Genomic DNA, 18567 nt, shown 5'->3' with positions numbered 1-18567 from the left:
CGATTTCGAATGGTCAGTCCGCAATGATCTTTGTGGAAGCGACCATTTCCGAACTATCCTATCAACTATTAATCCGTCTGATGTTCCTCCTTCTACACTCCTAAGATAATACCCGAATGTTTCACTGATGCAACCGATCCTATTCAGGATTTTTCTGACGTTTTAAATAGAATTTCTGACGAATGTGTACCAACCAATGTATAAAGACCAACAAGAAAAAAAAGAAAATTAATTTTAATTCTGATAATGGTGAGGATGATAAAGAAATGTTTTACATCCATGAGCTGCAAACCACCCTAGGGCAAGCTCATGATATTATTCACTATCAGTTACTCAATCATTTACCCGAGTCATGCTTAGAAACATTGTTAAATATTTTCGATCATATCTGGACAACGGGGAATTTCCCTTCATCATGGCGAAATGCTGTTGTAATACCAATACAAAAACCTGGCCGTGATCATACTGATCCTTCTAATTATTGGCCGATATCACTTACTAGCTGTGTATGTAAGACCATGGAAAGAATGGTAAATAACCGACTTATATGGCATTTGGAAACAAATAATCTTTTAACTAATATTCAATGTGGTTTTAGAAAAAAAAGTACCAATTAAAGTTGTAAAAGAAGCTAAATTTTTAGGAGTAATTTTTTATCTTCACTTTACTTTCTTACCACATATTAAATATTTGAAAGCTAAATGTCTGAAGGCACTAGATTTATTAAATGTTGTTTCTAATTCCACTTGGGGAGGCGATCAAACGACCCTCCTTCACTTATATAGATCACTTGTCCGTTCTAAACTCGATTATGTCTCCTTCATCTATGGTGGGGCTTGTAAACGTAACCTTACATTACTCGATCCAATACACCATCAAGGACTAAGGCTTTGCCTTGGATCGTTCAGAACTTCTCCCATTGACAGTCTGTACGTTGAGGCCGATGAGCCATCACTCAAACAACGCCGTATTAAATTATCTTTACAGTACATCACAAAGTTATATTCTGATCAGTCTAACCCTGCATACAACTGTGTATTTAATCCTCTTTATGAGTATCTGCATAGTAAGAAGTCTTCTCTTATTCCGCCTCTTGGAATAAGAATTAAACCTTATACTTCTGCTGCAAATATTGATCTCGAAAATATATCTCCTTTCCGCGTGCCTTCTCCTCCTTGGCAATTGGTAAAGCCACAGGTGGATCTTACCTTATCTAAACTAAAGAAATCTGACACTAACCAACTACATTATCAACAAGAATAAAAACGAATATAATACTTACAAATCGATATTTACAGATGGATCCAAGGATGGAGGTGCTGTTGCCAGCGCCACCATCATTGGATCCAGAACTATATCAACTAGATTACCGGATGACTTCATTTTTTACAGCTGAATCAAAGGCCATATTAACTGCTTTAGAATATATAAATAAATACTTCGTGTCAACATCCAATTTTACTTAACATCATTGAATTACATAATAATCTTGCTACTGGCCAATACGACATCGTCTTTTGTTGGTTACCCAGCCATGTTGGGATCGTTGGAAACACAATGGCTGCTGCTGCTGCTAAGGCAGCACTCAAGAAATCTGTGACACCACTTCTTATACTCTATAGTGATTATAAACCCTTTTATTAGATGTTACATCAGAGATCTAATGCAGAAGAAGTGGGACACCCAAGTGGGTATAAATAAATTACATGCATTAAAAGCAAATATCGGTTATACCTACTTTGGTTGTCAGTCCAGATTTGAAGAGGTCGTATTAAGACGATGTCGTATTGGTCATTCGCGTTATACTCATGAATATTTTTTAAAAGGTGAGGATCCTCCATTCTGCATCCCTTGAAAGAATCACGGTCAAGCACGGCCTGCTTGACTGCATTGATTTTTCCATCCCAAGGGATCAATATTTCAAAGTTTCAGGCATCAAGGATCTTTTTAATCAGGTAAGTTCTCATTTAATTCTTGTTCTGTTTGGACATTGTATTAATCCATAAATTTTGATTACTATGTTTTGTAAATATATAAATTCATTTTTTTATAATTGGTTGAATGAATCAGTAAATGAGATTGTTTGTGGCTATATCCTCGAAGGGGGTAAAAGCAGTGTAAAATTATTGTCCCCCGGAGAGGGTATGTAAGATCACGTCTTTCGAAGTATATTTATTTCTTCCACGTTTTTAATCGTAGCATATGTGTTATTTTAATGTTTGGCTAAATTTGTCTCATCCATCGCAAACAACTGAAGGGACTGGGGTCCATGCAGGTAGCAAAAGTACTGTAAGTCCCAATGGGACCCAGCGCGGTGATCAACCTTCAGTTGGTGGCGATCTATAGCCCATTTTTATATTGTTTTGTTGAATGATTAGTTAGTTATCTATTATTACATGTCTCAAACAGCGTTTTTTACGAAAATCTGTGATATTCTAGTTATTGTGGTGCTCTTCGTCGGCCGAATTTTATACAGTTTAATTTATATTGTTGATATTAAATTTTGTTTCGTCACAATATGGCTGAAATATTGCCGATGTGACGTTAAACTTAACTCACTCACAATTGGATAGAGTGACCAAAAATTCCTTGTGGTCACTGATATCGACGCTAAAGTCTAAAACGCCGGCTTCTATAGTTTCGCCGTCCAGGCTTAAAACAAGAGGGTCAATCAGAGTAGCCGAGGTTTGTGTAATACGTGTGGGGTGAGTTTAGGTAGATATTTCCTCATTATATCGTGAAGGTGATGTACATTGTTATTCAACAAATCTACGTCAAGGTCTCCAGTTAGAACTACTTTTGATGAAATGTCCAGAGCTGTTTTTAATGAGTGGTCAAGATGATCCCAATATGATGATGTAGGGGTGTTGGGCGGGCGATAGGTAACACACAATAACAAACTTTTTGGAGGCATATATATTTGGAACCACATTATTTCATAATTGTGTAATTCTAATTCCATTCTATGTTAACGCTCAATGAATCACGAAAGTAGACCGCAAGGCAACCCCCAAAACAGTCGCTATCCCTTCTAACCGGGGAACAGTAACTATCTATCAGTAGATTCGATGATTTTACAGATGCATCTAAATGTGTATCAGTGAAACATAGGATATCAAATTCAGAAATATCTTCAGCGATTTTGTTTAATTTGTGTCTCAGACTTCTTATGTTTAAATGGAATATTGTAAGTTCATTATTACCTGTACTAGAATGAACTAGACCGCGATTTAGTTCGATGTATCCAGATCCGCGGGAGAGTGCGGGATGTCTTTGGGCAGTAATCATTAATTTTAGCTAAATATCATTAGACCGCCCGCATGGTATCAGAAATGAGCGGGCTACTGTAACTTGATAACGCCCTCATATTGCTTGACGACGGGCCAGTATCACGCCCGTTGTTAGGTGACGTCATAGGATAGGGATAGGTGACGTCACGTTCAATAGTGACGTCATCTGGTTTGTTCTATGACGTTTCGATATTTGTAAAAAAAGGGTCAGTGACACTCGTGTTGATTGCAGTAATTGTTTCAAAACCGATATTGTTGTTTCTTTTTATTTGATAACAAATTCCATCCATTTTAGCTATAATAACGGTAACGCTATTTTTCAGGGCATTATCATTTGGAGAAGCCCTCGCTCTTTTCAACTGCCATCCTCGTCGGGCAGTTAACCCTCCTGAATGCCAGGAGATATATGTCCCTCCTCTTCAACCCTCACTTTGAAGTCGTGTAAAATTCAAAATACATTATGCACACGGATACACCTCACAGTTTTGAATAATGTGGGAAATTCCATGTTCTGTGATATCATCCACTGGCATTTTAGGCCAAGCAAAAGTACCGAAAATGACCTCTGAAAATTAGGTATATCGTAAATGTCTCAATTTTTTAGGAATTACTATTCACCACTTTTGGACACACAATGTACGAACATCTGATTATCTCCTGTTTGTTTGAACATTGTCTACATAAGAAATTGATAAGGGAATAGTGTCGTATACGATATTTTTTCTCTCCTTTAGACGAGTGTTAGAAGATTAATTGTAAATGTAACTGCAACGTGTACGTATTCCTTTGGAGTGTAAAAGTCAATATTCTAATTTCATAAAAAAACAGGTTTATGAACAGCCATTTCATTTTATTTTAAAAGAATAACTGAAAATATTACTTTAACAAAATAGATAATGTTTGTTGTTAAAATATATGCACAATGTTAGAAGAACTGTCTTGGTCTTGGAATTGTTTTTATGTCGTTATTGATATACAGAAAGGTGATACCTAACGACACGTGCGCGTTATAGTCACAAACGATTTAGGGGCGGTCGGGTAGCCTAGTGGTTAAAGCGTTCGCTCGTCACTCAGAAGACCCGGGTTCGATTCCCGACATGGGTACAATGTGTGAAGCCCATTTCTGGTGTCCCCCGCCGTGATATTGCTGGAATATTGCTAAAAGCGGCGTAAAACCATACTCACTCACAAAAACGATTTACGAATTTTTCCTCTCGTTTCGTATTATATAATCAATGGGTTCACCCTTTTTTCAATATTGTGATCACAGGATGTTGACCTGTTTACTTTATTTCTCGAAAGAATTGTGAAAAGTATGAAAAATATAAACCGTGTCATGTACCCCGTTGTCGAGCCTTATACGATTATCCTGATAATTCTATACCATAGGAACTTTCCTCGCATCTTTTATTGTATGATTCTGAGACGAGATGAAGAGAAGAAATCACATGATAATGAACAAATATGCATGTCCATATTAAATATAATTTTGGTTGTTTTAAAATATTACTTTTGGTTTTTGATTACGTAAAATTGATACACAACAGGTGCGTGCCTTGTCCTATTAAGATACATGGTAAAATGTCTAATTGTTTATATATTCAAGAATTTATTTCAATGTAAACGCAGTCATTTTATGTTGTGTCGAAAAAGTGTCAAATTCCGATCTATACATCGAGATCAAAATGCCAGTGTCATCCTTCTCCGACATTGTCAATGCCATAAAACCAGCCATGACGTCAAATAGAATGGTGTCATTTTTAGTAATTCATTATATTTGTTGAAAAGGCTAAAGTACTCACGGAAATGAAAAAAACCTGTTTTTTCGATCTCAGATTTTAAATAAATGCAGTTAGTATACAAAATATATAAATATTTAAACAACTCAATTAGTACTAATTTGTTCTTGGTGCAAATACAGCGTATCAAAGGTTTTTATGTCTTTTTACACGCAAAAGTGTGTAAAAATATGAACAAAACAGACTGTTGTGAAACTGAGCATAACCACGTGTCAGTAGATCAAGGTGAATGTCCATGACCTATGACACCTTGACGACAGGTGAAAACAGGTGCTTGAAACCCACGTGCATGTGATTTGTCAGTGGTTAGTGATTTGTGACCGGCATTGTGGGATAGTGAATCATCGTCAAAATATCAGAACGTAAACGTAACATATTCCCTTCTCAAACAACAACTTACATGTCATTATTATTATGTACATAAACATAGCTGTTATTTTTATTGTTGTTTTGATAACTTTTTTCCAGACAAATTTGCATAATGCCTATAACCGGTTTCTGCCATGTCAATTTGGACTTAGTTATATTTTTGAATGTTGAAAGTGCCTACAAATTACCTCCTGTAAAGTACATTTTGTATTGAGCACTGAGATAAAACTAGCAAATCCAGACTAGTACTTTTCCAGTTGTTTTGTTATTTCGTATTTACATCTACGTAATGCTGTGTGTCGATTATTAAATCCAGCAAAACAGGGTTTTTTCATTTCCATGAGTACTTTAGTGCTCCGTTAATAATGGTGCAACATTAGTCAAATTACACTTGCACAATCATGAGAATGTTGGATTCTGAGGACTAGTTTATGGGTTAGATAGGGCCATCAATTTCGCTTTTACTTCCTCTTTTATGAAGTACGATTTCACCATTTCTTATGGGTTTGTTTATGCCTAAACGTATACATTTTCACTATCGATATTTGTGTTGGAATAGTTCGCTTCCTCGTGAACAAATCCCCACGAAAATATATTGTTCTAATTCTTACCAAGTGACCTGAGTGACAATAAACTCGTGCTTAGTATAGCGGAGTTATGCCCCATCATCTTTGTACGTGTGTAACCTCTCTGTCGTCTTTTGACGTCATAGAGGAAAATCAGTTTTCGTCATTTACGGCATGCTATTGTTTTGTGTATTGAATGTATAACGTTATACATAAGCATATAAATCCATTTGATATATATTTATGGCGTTCAGATATAAGGCAGTATTTTGTTCGCTCACAGTGTCTGTAAAACTGCTAAATTAAAAAAATCGTCGCGCAGTACTTTTATCAGTGTACGATTTGCTGTTTTTCAACGCGGAATAAATTCTCGGACAACACGTAGCAGTGTCCTTTTTTCAAACCGATTGAATATTTGCAGTTAGGAAATTAGGATAGGATAGGAAATTTAATATTCTACATTTCTGCGTAATTTTATAGCCGCGGGGGGGGGGGGGGTAATAGATCCAGTGCAGGTTGAGTGCAATTGTCGCACAACCTTCACATTTCAGATCTTAGAAAAATGTGCGACAGAAAAAAATGGGATCCAGAGGGTTAATGGAAGACCTCGGGCTTCTGCAAATGATAATGCTCTGAAAAATAGCGTTACCCTTATCGTAATGTATGTTTGCCTCCCGGTAGATATATTACATACCTTAAGATATGTCTTAGATTCGTTTAGTGTCGAGTTTTCGTTTTAGATTTCAAGACTGTGAGACTTTTTTCAGAGCTCCTGTCACGAGCGTCCTCACTCGTCCGCCTCGTTCTTGTGATTAGAGGGGCACGGGTGGCCCAGTCGTCTAAGGCGCCGCAATTCGCTGTGCAGAGTTGCGTCCCTTGGGCACGCAAGAAACCTATGATTGTGGGTTCTAACCCCTGTTCGCCCCGATTATGTTTCTAGGTTTGTCAGCACCTTGTCCCATGCACGTGGGTTTCACCGAAGTGGTAAACGTCTAAGGCCTGCATCACTTCGGGCTTTCCTCCCACATTAAGCTGACACGCCGCGATATAACTGGAATACAGTTAAAAGCGGCGTTAAATCCAACTCACTCACTCACTCTTGTAGTTAAACAAACAAAACATTCATGTACTGTTACCAGAAATTAATGTTTCATATTTATATTAAATTATATTTATATTTTTGTATGTACATGTATGAAAGGATCTTAATCTTAAATAATGACATCAAATAGTTACTTATTCACATTATTGATGTTCAGGTGAAAGATAATAATTGTTGAATAAAATATGTTAAAATGAAAGATAATAATTAAAGTTTGATCAGTTACACTGTGTGGTCAGTTGAAGAGAAGTTAGTTCCGGCACCTTGTTTATATCAGTCACTAGTGACTGATAACTTGATCTACCGTCACTGATAAATTCCAGTATTTCATTCATATGTATATAATAAATAGAGGATATTTAATGTGTTTTCTAAAATACCACTTTTATCTCATCGAGTGAAGTGGGGAGAGTCTAATATTTTCACGAGTCTTATTGTGACGTCACAAGGTTACACTATGACGTCATACTATGTGAGCGTGCACTGTGACATCAAAACAGCGTAACGGTATATCTGGGCCTAGATTTTCGAAACGATCGTAGCCCTAAAATGATCGTAAAGTTACCGTAAGGAAATCGTAGGCTATCGTAGCCTATTTTCGAAACTATCGTAGCCTAGACATATCTTAAAGCCCCACCCTGTCTATAAATAGCCCGCAAGGTGGCGGTGTTTCAGTTTCGAACAATGACTGACAATGTAAACACAACCGAGTGTCGGGAGACGTTTTTTGAAAACCATACGGGAACCAGATCACCAATGACCGTCAAACTTCGTATCAACTTGAATGACAAACCATGGATACAACAAATGGCTCCATATCTAGATATAAGTCAATAAATTTTCTGTAGTTTTATCATAAAAAATCGAATCGATCGTGTTTGGCGTCTGCATCAATCACAGTGGGCGGAGCTTATTTACGGTTGCGCTATAAATAGCAAAGCACATGGTCGTGTGTACATGAGACACATTCAATGTATTTGTGGTCAAAGTGCATTGTGTTGTATATTTTATTGTGTTGTATATTTTATGGCAGAACAGCAGAACAACAGTTTCGGCTAATGTAACAGTAACGATACTTTAAATACGAAATTGACGACACGATTCGTTCAGTTCAATCCGAAAATTACAGATATTTGTTTAGTTTTGGTCATTTGCCTTCAACGGTTAGATCTACGCCACACAATAATCAGATTATATTTATAAAACTTAAATTATTACACAGATTTTTCAGCTAGTGTTTAGGAAGGGGCCTAATTTGAAGCGCCAGAAGTTGCGCCAATATTTCTCAGCTTGACTACAATAGATGAATATGTCACGTGTATCAACATAACAATGCACAGAAGCAACTGGTAAATAAGTAACTGAATATACTTGATGTTTTGACCTACATAAGGCGTATCCAGATAATATTATACTTACGATAAACGAAAACTCCAATACATGTATTCCAAGACAACTTTAATTATGAATTTCCTTTTCCTTCACAGAATTTCACACACAAAATTGAATTTGATCATTAGATCCACACTTGTCCCATGTATTTTTTGTTCGGGGGATTTGGATACACTTAGTGCACAAGTTTTAAAATACAATCTGGGATCCCTTTCCCGTTTTGTCAACACCAATCCTTCATCTGCTGCAACGTTTAATTCCGTTTCTTCAAGTCCAAGTATCTACGATCTCTCCAAACACTTCGTTTATTTAGCTCAGTCCAGAAGCAATATGTTCGAATCGACGAATTTCTGCAACATGGTGGCCGCACCATTTCCTAACTGCGATTGCCTGTGCCGTGTCACGCATGGTTGACAAAAGAAGCGTGAACATACATATTCGGCTTCATCTTGTTCCACAATGAAATCTCGCTGTGACACTGATTCACTAATCCCAAGAATCGGCACTGAATTTGTCAAAGTTTCTGTTGCACTTGCAAGGGCGGGAAGAGAGGCGCCATCTTGTCGATTCGAGTTGTGAATCGGAATGATGTCATCTTGAATTGGAACTTTCTCCACGATAAAGTCACAAATGTCATAATCGAAATGACCAAAGGCTCCCTGATTATCTTGAACAACTCAAATCTCGAACAACTCAAATCAAATTAGGATTAACATGAAAATGTTTTCTTGCTTATATTGAAGACATGCGACATTGCAAAGTTCTTGACAGTTGTAAGCAGCAACTCGATGGGCTCATGGGGGGTGGTTGCTAGGAGATCGCGTGGTCAGAAAGGGGAAAACAAAAAGTACCATGTACAGGATATTTTCGATATTCACGAAAAAAAATTCTTTTCTAAAAGTGCAAATTAATTTATTAATTTATCCCAAGGTCGTAACCCTGATCACGTGGTGGGTATTTGGAAGGAATCTTGTGATAACGCCGTGAATGAGGCCGTGTGTATTACATTGTGGAATTCAACTGACCAGGAAGATTGTTGAGGCACATAATGACAGATGCTGGTCATGGTTGGAGAAAAAAATGTATCTGAGAGAAACATTGTTGCTTTGAGCTTCGAGACAAAACATGTGTTCAAGCCGAAGTAGTTTACAAGAGAGGATGATCTGTGCAGCCAGCGACCTCACAACAAGCTTGATGAAAATAATGTTGAAATCCATTTTCTCGCACATGACAGAATTAATGTGAACAAGTATTTATTTGAACATCGTTTCGAAGTCTGTGAGGCTGTCCGTATTTTAATATTTTTATTTCCATTCCGACGTGAAATAATATAATGTTTTCGTGTCTTAATTTTGCTGCCGCTGTGAAAAATTTCGCACCGATCTAATAAAAGATGCTACTAGATCTACCATTGCACCGTCATAAAAGAACCAGGTCAACTTTATCTTTGTTCCGTTGTTTATTAAAAATTCGCTTCCGAAGCAAAGCGAATCGATCTACATCATAAATTAATTCATATACTAGATTCTAGTACCAAGTGTTTAAACTTCTTTTTTAAATGTAATAAAATAACTTACTGGTTAGTTTAGGCTTGATGGGAGAAACACATAAAAAAAATATGGATGGCCTTATACAAATGACACTTGGCATGCCAATCAACAGGGATCTGGGACCCGTCAAGTTTCACGGATCGAGTTACTTCGGCATGAGGAGCTTCTTCGGACAAGTGTGACTTTGCCAAAATACATTGCTACTGGGCAATGAAAAAATGTCACGGAAACGACATAAAACTACCATGAAAATATGTTTGACCATTACCAGGGTTTTTTTATTCGATCGTTGTCATCCAGATTCCAGATGAGCCAAGACGAACACAACGAAGAAAATAAACACTGTTGAAATCACCGATTCAGATTGCCGTATATATTGTGAGAAATGCTATTTATAAACTGCAGATATACCGTACACCACAGGATAACGATTGGTGCCGTAACACATATTATGTTTTTTGTTCAATTACACTGCTCATATTCATCACGACATACGTATTTCGTTCACGTCCAGAGATCTAGAATATAGCTCAGAACGAGAACATCTATCATTTCTGTGTTTGACTGCGTTGGATAAATCGTTGACATTCCGCGGTATCATTTTATGAAGATGTGAAGGCGACATGGCAGGTAGGTTTTGAAACCAAAGACCTACACGTTTGTTGAAAAGTCTTGGAATCGTTTGATAGATATTTATTACCATTAAAACGTACGTCCTTGTTGTCAAACGGTCCACGTGGGTGGGTGTTTACATGACGTCATCCGTTTACGCAATAACCAGTGAAATGTGTGTGTTATCATGACGTCATATTGACCTGTCAGATCACTCGTATAAGCTCCGCCCACTAGAGTGCGGTAGTTCCTACCGCAGATGCCCCTTTAAAGGGGAAGTGTACACGCAAAAATCACTTTCTTTCTTATTTTAAACAAAACGGAATTTTAGAATTAGTTAGTATCAGTGTTTGAAAATATACACTCATTTTTCTCACAGTCAATGTAGCGAGCTCACAATAAGTGTGAAAATGTCATGCCGTTATGAGGCCTTCGTTTTCCGAGCTAAACAGGCCTGAGTTATCCCCCTTAGATTATGACGTAATTGGTGCCAATTTAACTGGGTCCCTGTCTTGTCACAACGCAAAAGAACCAGTTTATGGTGAGACAACATGGCATCCGATACCTCGCCTGGTCCGAAGAAGTTCCCTTGACCCTTCAAGGAATCGCAAAACCATACGATTTTGAACCAAAACGAGCAAGCTTCGCGGTATGGAAACGATGAAAATCAAGTGGAAACAAGAGAAGACCCACATCACCTAATTTGTCACCCGACCCCGACTCGACATCTACACAATTAGGCCTACCAGTGACAACGTGGTAAGAATAGCACTTTGATGTGTGTATACCTAAATTACCTATATGCTCATTATTACGTTTTTAGAAGCGGAAACGTAATATTCCAAGAGATTTTTGTCAGCAGGCCTATTCATCCTGTCCCACCCTGTTACGACCCTATCGCCGGTATCGGCATTGTCGTCAATCTGAGTTTGTCTGTATTAGTCGTAACTATTCCAAACCTATAGGCTACAGATCAATGCTACTTGCCAATATCAAGAAACAAATACGATCTGTCGCCAAACGTTGTCTCAACAAGATTACACATTAGGCCTACCAGCTGATGACGAGACCATATGCTTAGAGTAACACGAAAATGGGGTACGTCCCAGTACGTTTCTAAAGTCGGTTGCCGAGTGGTAACGTACTGGGGGGAGATTCTCCCTGATTTTTTCCCATCCGAGTTCAAAATACCTGCCATATTTATTGATAAGTAATTGGATTGTCGTACTTCACACTTCACACCGTCCCCATTTGAAAGTGAAAAGATAGATCACTCAATTTATTTGTTTAGTGTTTGAAACCAGTTACTGCAGTAGGCCTACAGTATCTTATTCTATTTAATAGATAATTGGTTATTGGTTTGTTCTGACAACCATTCATAGAAAATGCATTGCAACTTTGCAGGGAAACTATCATCTATTATGGGGCCAGATTTTAAAAAAAAATGTTTAGAAACTATAAAAAAGAAGAAATATCTAATATATAATTAATTATTAAAAACAGTGGGTTGTTTAACTGAGTGGACCAGATATATGTAAAATGTTTACAAAAAGCTCATTTACTGTCACAATCAATACATATAAATTATCTAAGAAACTATAAGTAAAACTTGTTGAATATTTGTGAAAAATATTTGAAATTGTAAATCTTTGTTTGGAAATTTGGACCTCCCAACCTGACCTTTTGAGCAAAACATCTGTAACAACCACCCCCTAAAATGCAAATGAAATATGCAATCATTTTTTTATATGAGTGAGTGAGTAGGGTTTTACCCCGCTTTTAGCAATATTTCAGCAATAACACAACTGGGGGACACCAGAAAAGGGCTTCACATGTTGTGCCCATGTGGGGAATCGAACTTGGGTCTTCAGTGTGACGATCGAACGCTTTCACCACAAGGCTACCCCACCACCCTTTTTTATATTAACACTTGAAATAAAGTTTAGAAAACATATAATATGATTTACTTTCATCAATTTATTTTATTATGCATTTTAAGATCTATCATGCACAACAAACAAATCGAGATACAAATAAGAGATTCGAGTACCATAAATGTTTATTTGCCAGCAAGTTGTGAAAGCATATGTAACTTGTAAGGTTATTAAATAACATCAGAGATATTGAAACATGCCCGCACTATTTCAAGAAGTATTCAAACCTACAGTAATAAACACATCATGTCAACATGATAGAACTATAAACTGTTTTGGTATTTATTGAATTATTAACATGTAATAAAAATTATGCATATATCATCAATACAAGTTACTTCTTATATAAGCATCCCTCCAGATTTAATGACAAAAATATATATGTAAATGGTATGATATTTTTTTGTAATGTTGTGCATAGCTTGACTAATAAAAGACACTTTTTCATTTCAGAATCTATCTACACCTCATAAACAAGAGGTTCACTTTGGGGATTTGCAGAAATAGTTGAAGAATCAGAGAAAAGTTATTCCATCTTGTGTTGTCGAGGTGATTCATGAAAGATTTCCATCTGATGTATGTAATGTTTTTCTCTATGCTCATTAAAATAAACTTGTTTCATTGAAATCATGATTATCAAGTGAAACTATGTACAAATATCACCCTACCCCTGCTAAAATACATTTCTTAAATACTACTGTGGTTAGAATAAACTAAAACAGCAATCTTACCTGATCGAGTTACTTCAACTTTACGGCGTTTGTTTACAAAAACATCCCAGTCAGGGTCTTGATGAGAGTGCTGTCCCTTGAGACCGTTTCCATATAAGGATCGTACACCATCCGCTTCCGATCAGTTTCAGCACAGGACCATATGTAACTAATAATAGTAACAAAAACGGCCTTCGGCCTCGTCTATAATTTTTTGGCGAGTTTTTTGTATTGTTATTATTAGTTACATATGGTCCTGTGGTTTCGGAACCAGCAGGTATCTAAACTCTCACGGAAGACGACAGCAACTCAGCAAGAGCCAATATGCGCAACACAAATGAACGAATAAGCGCAATTCATACAACGGACCCTTCCAACCATAATCGCGAATCTTACAGTATGTTATCAGTGCATTGTTGTCTTCTCAGTCGCGATTTTGGAAAACGAAATAATTTTAGAGTATTTGTGCTTAGCGTTGTATCTTGGACAGCTCGGTACCGAACAAACAATAGCTAGGCTGCGCATCTGAGAAGATAGAACCACACACCTACATACACCACGTGAAACGCGTCTAATAAAGTCTTATGACGTCATTCCTTTATCAATTGGCACCAATGACGTCATATTGCAAGGGGCATAAGCCATGGTGTGTTTATTGTGGAAATAGAACTCTCTGTAAATGTGAAAAATATGAACCGATTTTATGAATAAAATAAATTTGATACGTGTGATATTTTAATTGTTTTGCCTCCGAAACTACTAGGTAAATACTTTTCATGATGAAAAAGTACAAGAAAAATTGGTTTATTTTCGTGTGAACTTGCCCTTTAAGTCTGTCGTAAATCTAAGATAACCCCATACCTGTCGTAAGTTATTTTATCTTCTTCCAAGATTGCGGCATACTTTGCAATACATATTTTGCCAAACAATTAGTCTGCTTTACGTTCAAACACTGACATTTCATTTTGTTAAACTGTGTGATTCAAATTGACACTTCGAAAACACGAATAACGCATCAATGATTTCACGTCAGAAATTTTCAGCTTCTTTTTTCCTTGTTTGACTCCCGATGGAACAAAATGTATAAATAAGCAAACACCTCGGATTATCTCCAAAAATGTTAAGTACCAGTATAAACAATTTTTCTCTATATTTGTTAACAGCTACATATGAATGTTTCACTGAACATATATGTCAGGACAAGCACATGTTTTATACCATGCAATGAGTATTTGTTTACATAAAATGATATTATGCTCAAAATTGTTCTGTGTGTATACACATACGAGAGGTGTCCCATAAGTTTCCGGCCTCAACATGAACGGATAACCCAAACTCAACCAAACTGCACCTGTTGCTAGAACAGTATCTCTGCACGTGGATGACATGCAAAACATGAATCCCACGTGCTACAAGTTCCTATAAATTGCTATCAAACAGCATGATCCCCTAACATTTGGAAAAAATGGAGAAGACCGAATGTAGAGTCGTTATCAAGTATCTACATTTAAAAATCTTAACGCCAAAGCAAATTCATGATGACATGGTACAAACATTAGGTGACAATGCTCCTTCGTATAGTACGGTCAAACAGTGGTGTGCTGAATTTACAAGGGACAGGCACAGCACTGAAGACGAACCACGGTCTGGTCGCCATGTGAAGTGACTACCCAAGATGAAGTTGCAGCTGTTCTTGATACAATAATGCAGGACAGACGAGTAACTGTTAGACAGTTAGCTACTGCACATGACATGAGTAAAACATCAGTGGAACGAATAATCCATGAACATTTACACATGAACAAGGTGTCTGCCCGTTGGGTGCCCAGAATGTTGACTGAAGAACAAAAACGTCAGAGGGTCATGATTAGTCAACAGCTTCTGGAAGATTTTCGGAGAGATCCACGTGCTTTCATGGCTCATATTGTTACTCAGGATAAAAACCTGGGTTCTTCATTTTTGACCCAGAGACAAAAAGTCAGAGCATGAAATGGAAGCATGTGACGTCACCAACACCCAAAAAGTACAAAAGCACATCTTCCAGTGGCAAGGTCATGGCGTCCGTTTTCTGGGACTCCGATAATAGATTATCTACAGAAGGGTTCCACCATTAACGGTGCATATTATGCAGATGAATTGCGCAGATTGCGTAATGAAATCAAAGCAAAGCGCAGAGGTTAACTAAGCCGAGGTGTCTGGCTCCTCCGGGACAACGCACCAGTTCACACCGCCCAAGTAGCAGTGAGCGCTGCACATGAATGTGGCTTCAAGATCCTGCCTCACCCTGCCTATTCTCCAGATCTGGCCCCCTTTGACTTCTTCCTCTTCCCTCAACTCAAATCTGTACTCAGGGGCCGAAGATTTGTGACAAATGAAGAGGTCATCACTGCTGTATAGTTTTTAGGGTCACGTGACAAACAGTGGTTTTCTGACGGGTTAAATATGCTGGAGAAACGGTGGAACAAGTGCATTGAGGTCAAGGGAGATTATGTTGAAAAATAAGTAAAACAGTTTTTATGTAAATCGCAAATTACTTATGGAGGCCGGAAACTTATGGGACACCCCTCGTACTTGTTGTCCATCCACTTCTTTTTAACATCTTTGGTCAGTCTCTTGACACCACTGTTTGCACTAATGCTGAAACAAGATCAGTGAACTTTAATAAATTGTCAAGAAAGAAAAGTAATAGAGTGAAGGGTTAGAACTCCAAAATCCTAGCAACAGTCGAAGTCGAATAAAATTCAAAATACAGTAAACTACGGTTATAACGAACACGCATATAACGAACTAACGGATATAACGAAATAATTTTTTAGTCCCGACTATATGCTGTAGTTATGCTGTATATATGCTTATAACGAATTAAGGTTATAACGAACTAAAATTACTAGTCCCTTTGAGTTCGTTATAACCTTAGTTTACTGTACATCATGCACACTAATACACTTCACAGTTTTGAATAAGGTGGGGATTCCCTGTTCTGTGATATCATCCACTGGCATTTTAGGCCAAGCAAAGGTACTAAAAACGACCTCTGAAAATTAGGTACTTAAATGGGCCTACCTTTAGAATACAGGGCCACGATCCACAAAGCCTCCGTAGCGCTACGAACATCGTAACTTTATGACAAAATCTTAAGAGATCCACAAAGCTATCTTAGTGAAAATATCTCGTAAAGTTTAGAGAAAAATTATGAGTGGTCAGTACCTATCGTAAATCAAGCATTTCTGTCGTAACTTTAGCATCAAGATGGCGGCATATTTTTTGCTTGGCTTATTAGAAGAAAAGGCAACACGGTCACGACCAAGGGTGTTTCGAGACCGAAGTAGAGTACTTGACACGCTCGATGATGATAGCATAATCCGGCGCTACCGGCTACCACGTCATGCCATATTTGAACTTATAGACTCACTAAAACCATTTCTTGCTTCCCAAACAGAGCGTTCCCATGCATTGTCCCCGGAAACACAGGTTTTGATTGCCCTCAGATTTTATGGTAAGGGATCGTTCTTCACTGAACTAGCAGACTTGCATGAGGTATCCAAGTCCACTGTCACGGGTGTCTACCCGTACAAATGAAGACATTGTCAAACAACTAAAACTGATTTCGTTCCCAAAGGCAACATCCGACCAACGTGTCACGAAGGAAGCATTTTATAACATTAGTAGATTTCCAAAAGTGCTTGGTTGTATAGATGGCACCCTCATACCTATCATGCGACCCACCGGGGATGAAGAAGCGGTTTACGTTTGCAGGACGGGCTTCCATGCCGTAAACGTTCAAGCTGTCTGTGACGCAGAACTAAGGTACATCACACTTTACAGACGTTAACAACACCCAGCAACATCCTTATTTAACAAATGTTAGGGTCAGTATGAATCAATCAGTCGTATACAGACGTAATAACAACATTATTCAGGGAAACATCGAAGGATACACACCTTGTTTACTCTCTTTAATGACCTTGACAATGACTAGTGGTGCCACCTACTCATTTTGTTGACCAATCATTACGTAAAGCCCAACATGGGTTTTGTCATGAGGTCTAATACAGGTTTCTATTACCGTGTGGAATTACCATTGTGATAAAGGACGATTGTTTTAGTACTTAAAGCAATGCTCACTGCTGAATAAAGAAAGAATAAAGAAAACTGTAAACGACCAGTTGGACTATCACACACACACACACACACACACACACACACAGGGACTTGAGAAAATAACTTTAATATCGATTTATGAATGCATGGCTGATGGAAGAATTATATATATATATAATCAAAAGGTTTTCAAGTGTGGTTTCCAAGTGGCCTGGTTCAACTGATGATTCGTTCATGCTACAAAACAGCAAGATTGGGCAGTATATGGAGACTGCTGGGAATGACGGATGGCTGCTAGGCGATTCAGGGTAACAGCAAATCATTTGTGTAAATATAAGTTGTATTGTTGACTACAGACATATGAAAACATATAAACAAGAAATTGATATTTTGTAACTTGGCACACAGAAGACCATACTGTAATCATAATGTGATTTTCAGATTCCAATGTTTATTTCATATTAGTCACTTTAAAATATATTGATCATAAATTGAAAGCAGCGCCCATAAAATCTAGCTTTGAGTGAAAGTGTACTTAAACCCAAATTTCACAATGTAAACTGACACCAATAAAATTGTCACTAAATGAAATAACATTTGAAGTGAAGTATATAAGCTGGTATTTTAAGTTTTCTTTCAATATTTAATGGTATGGTCAGTATGTTTAACAGAAGTACACTTTTTCCATCAGATATGCATGTCGCCCATGGCTGCTTACGCCAATAGTTAACCCTACAACACCGTCTGAGGAATGTTACAACACTGCACACTGCAGAACACGCAACACTGTGGAGAGGGCTTTTGGACTCCTTAAATCCAGGTTCAGGCATGTATATGTTCATCCCTTATTCTACTCAAGTATATATATCATTTTTCAATATTTGAGACATTAGTAGGGCATATATTTGTGCTAATGACAGATTATGATGTTATGCTTTAAGATAATACTCATACTTTAAAGTAAATCAGAGATATGGTCTTTTTAGAATATTTCAAGTTTTACACATAATAATGCGACTAGTCTATCTTATCTGCATTCTGAACAAAGGGTAATGTTTGTGTTTATATACATTATTAGGTGCCTACATAAATCAGGTGGCTGCCTGCCGTTCACCCCCCCCCCCCCCCACTCCCACCCCCCC

This window comes from Haliotis rufescens, unplaced genomic scaffold (genome assembly GCF_023055435.1).
Source record: "Haliotis rufescens isolate VD_foot unplaced genomic scaffold, xgHalRufe1.0.p SCAF_9, whole genome shotgun sequence".
Taxonomy (NCBI): Eukaryota; Metazoa; Mollusca; class Gastropoda; order Lepetellida; family Haliotidae; genus Haliotis; species Haliotis rufescens.
The sequence above is the reverse complement of the archived record's forward strand: the minus strand, read 5'-3'. Positions refer to the sequence as shown.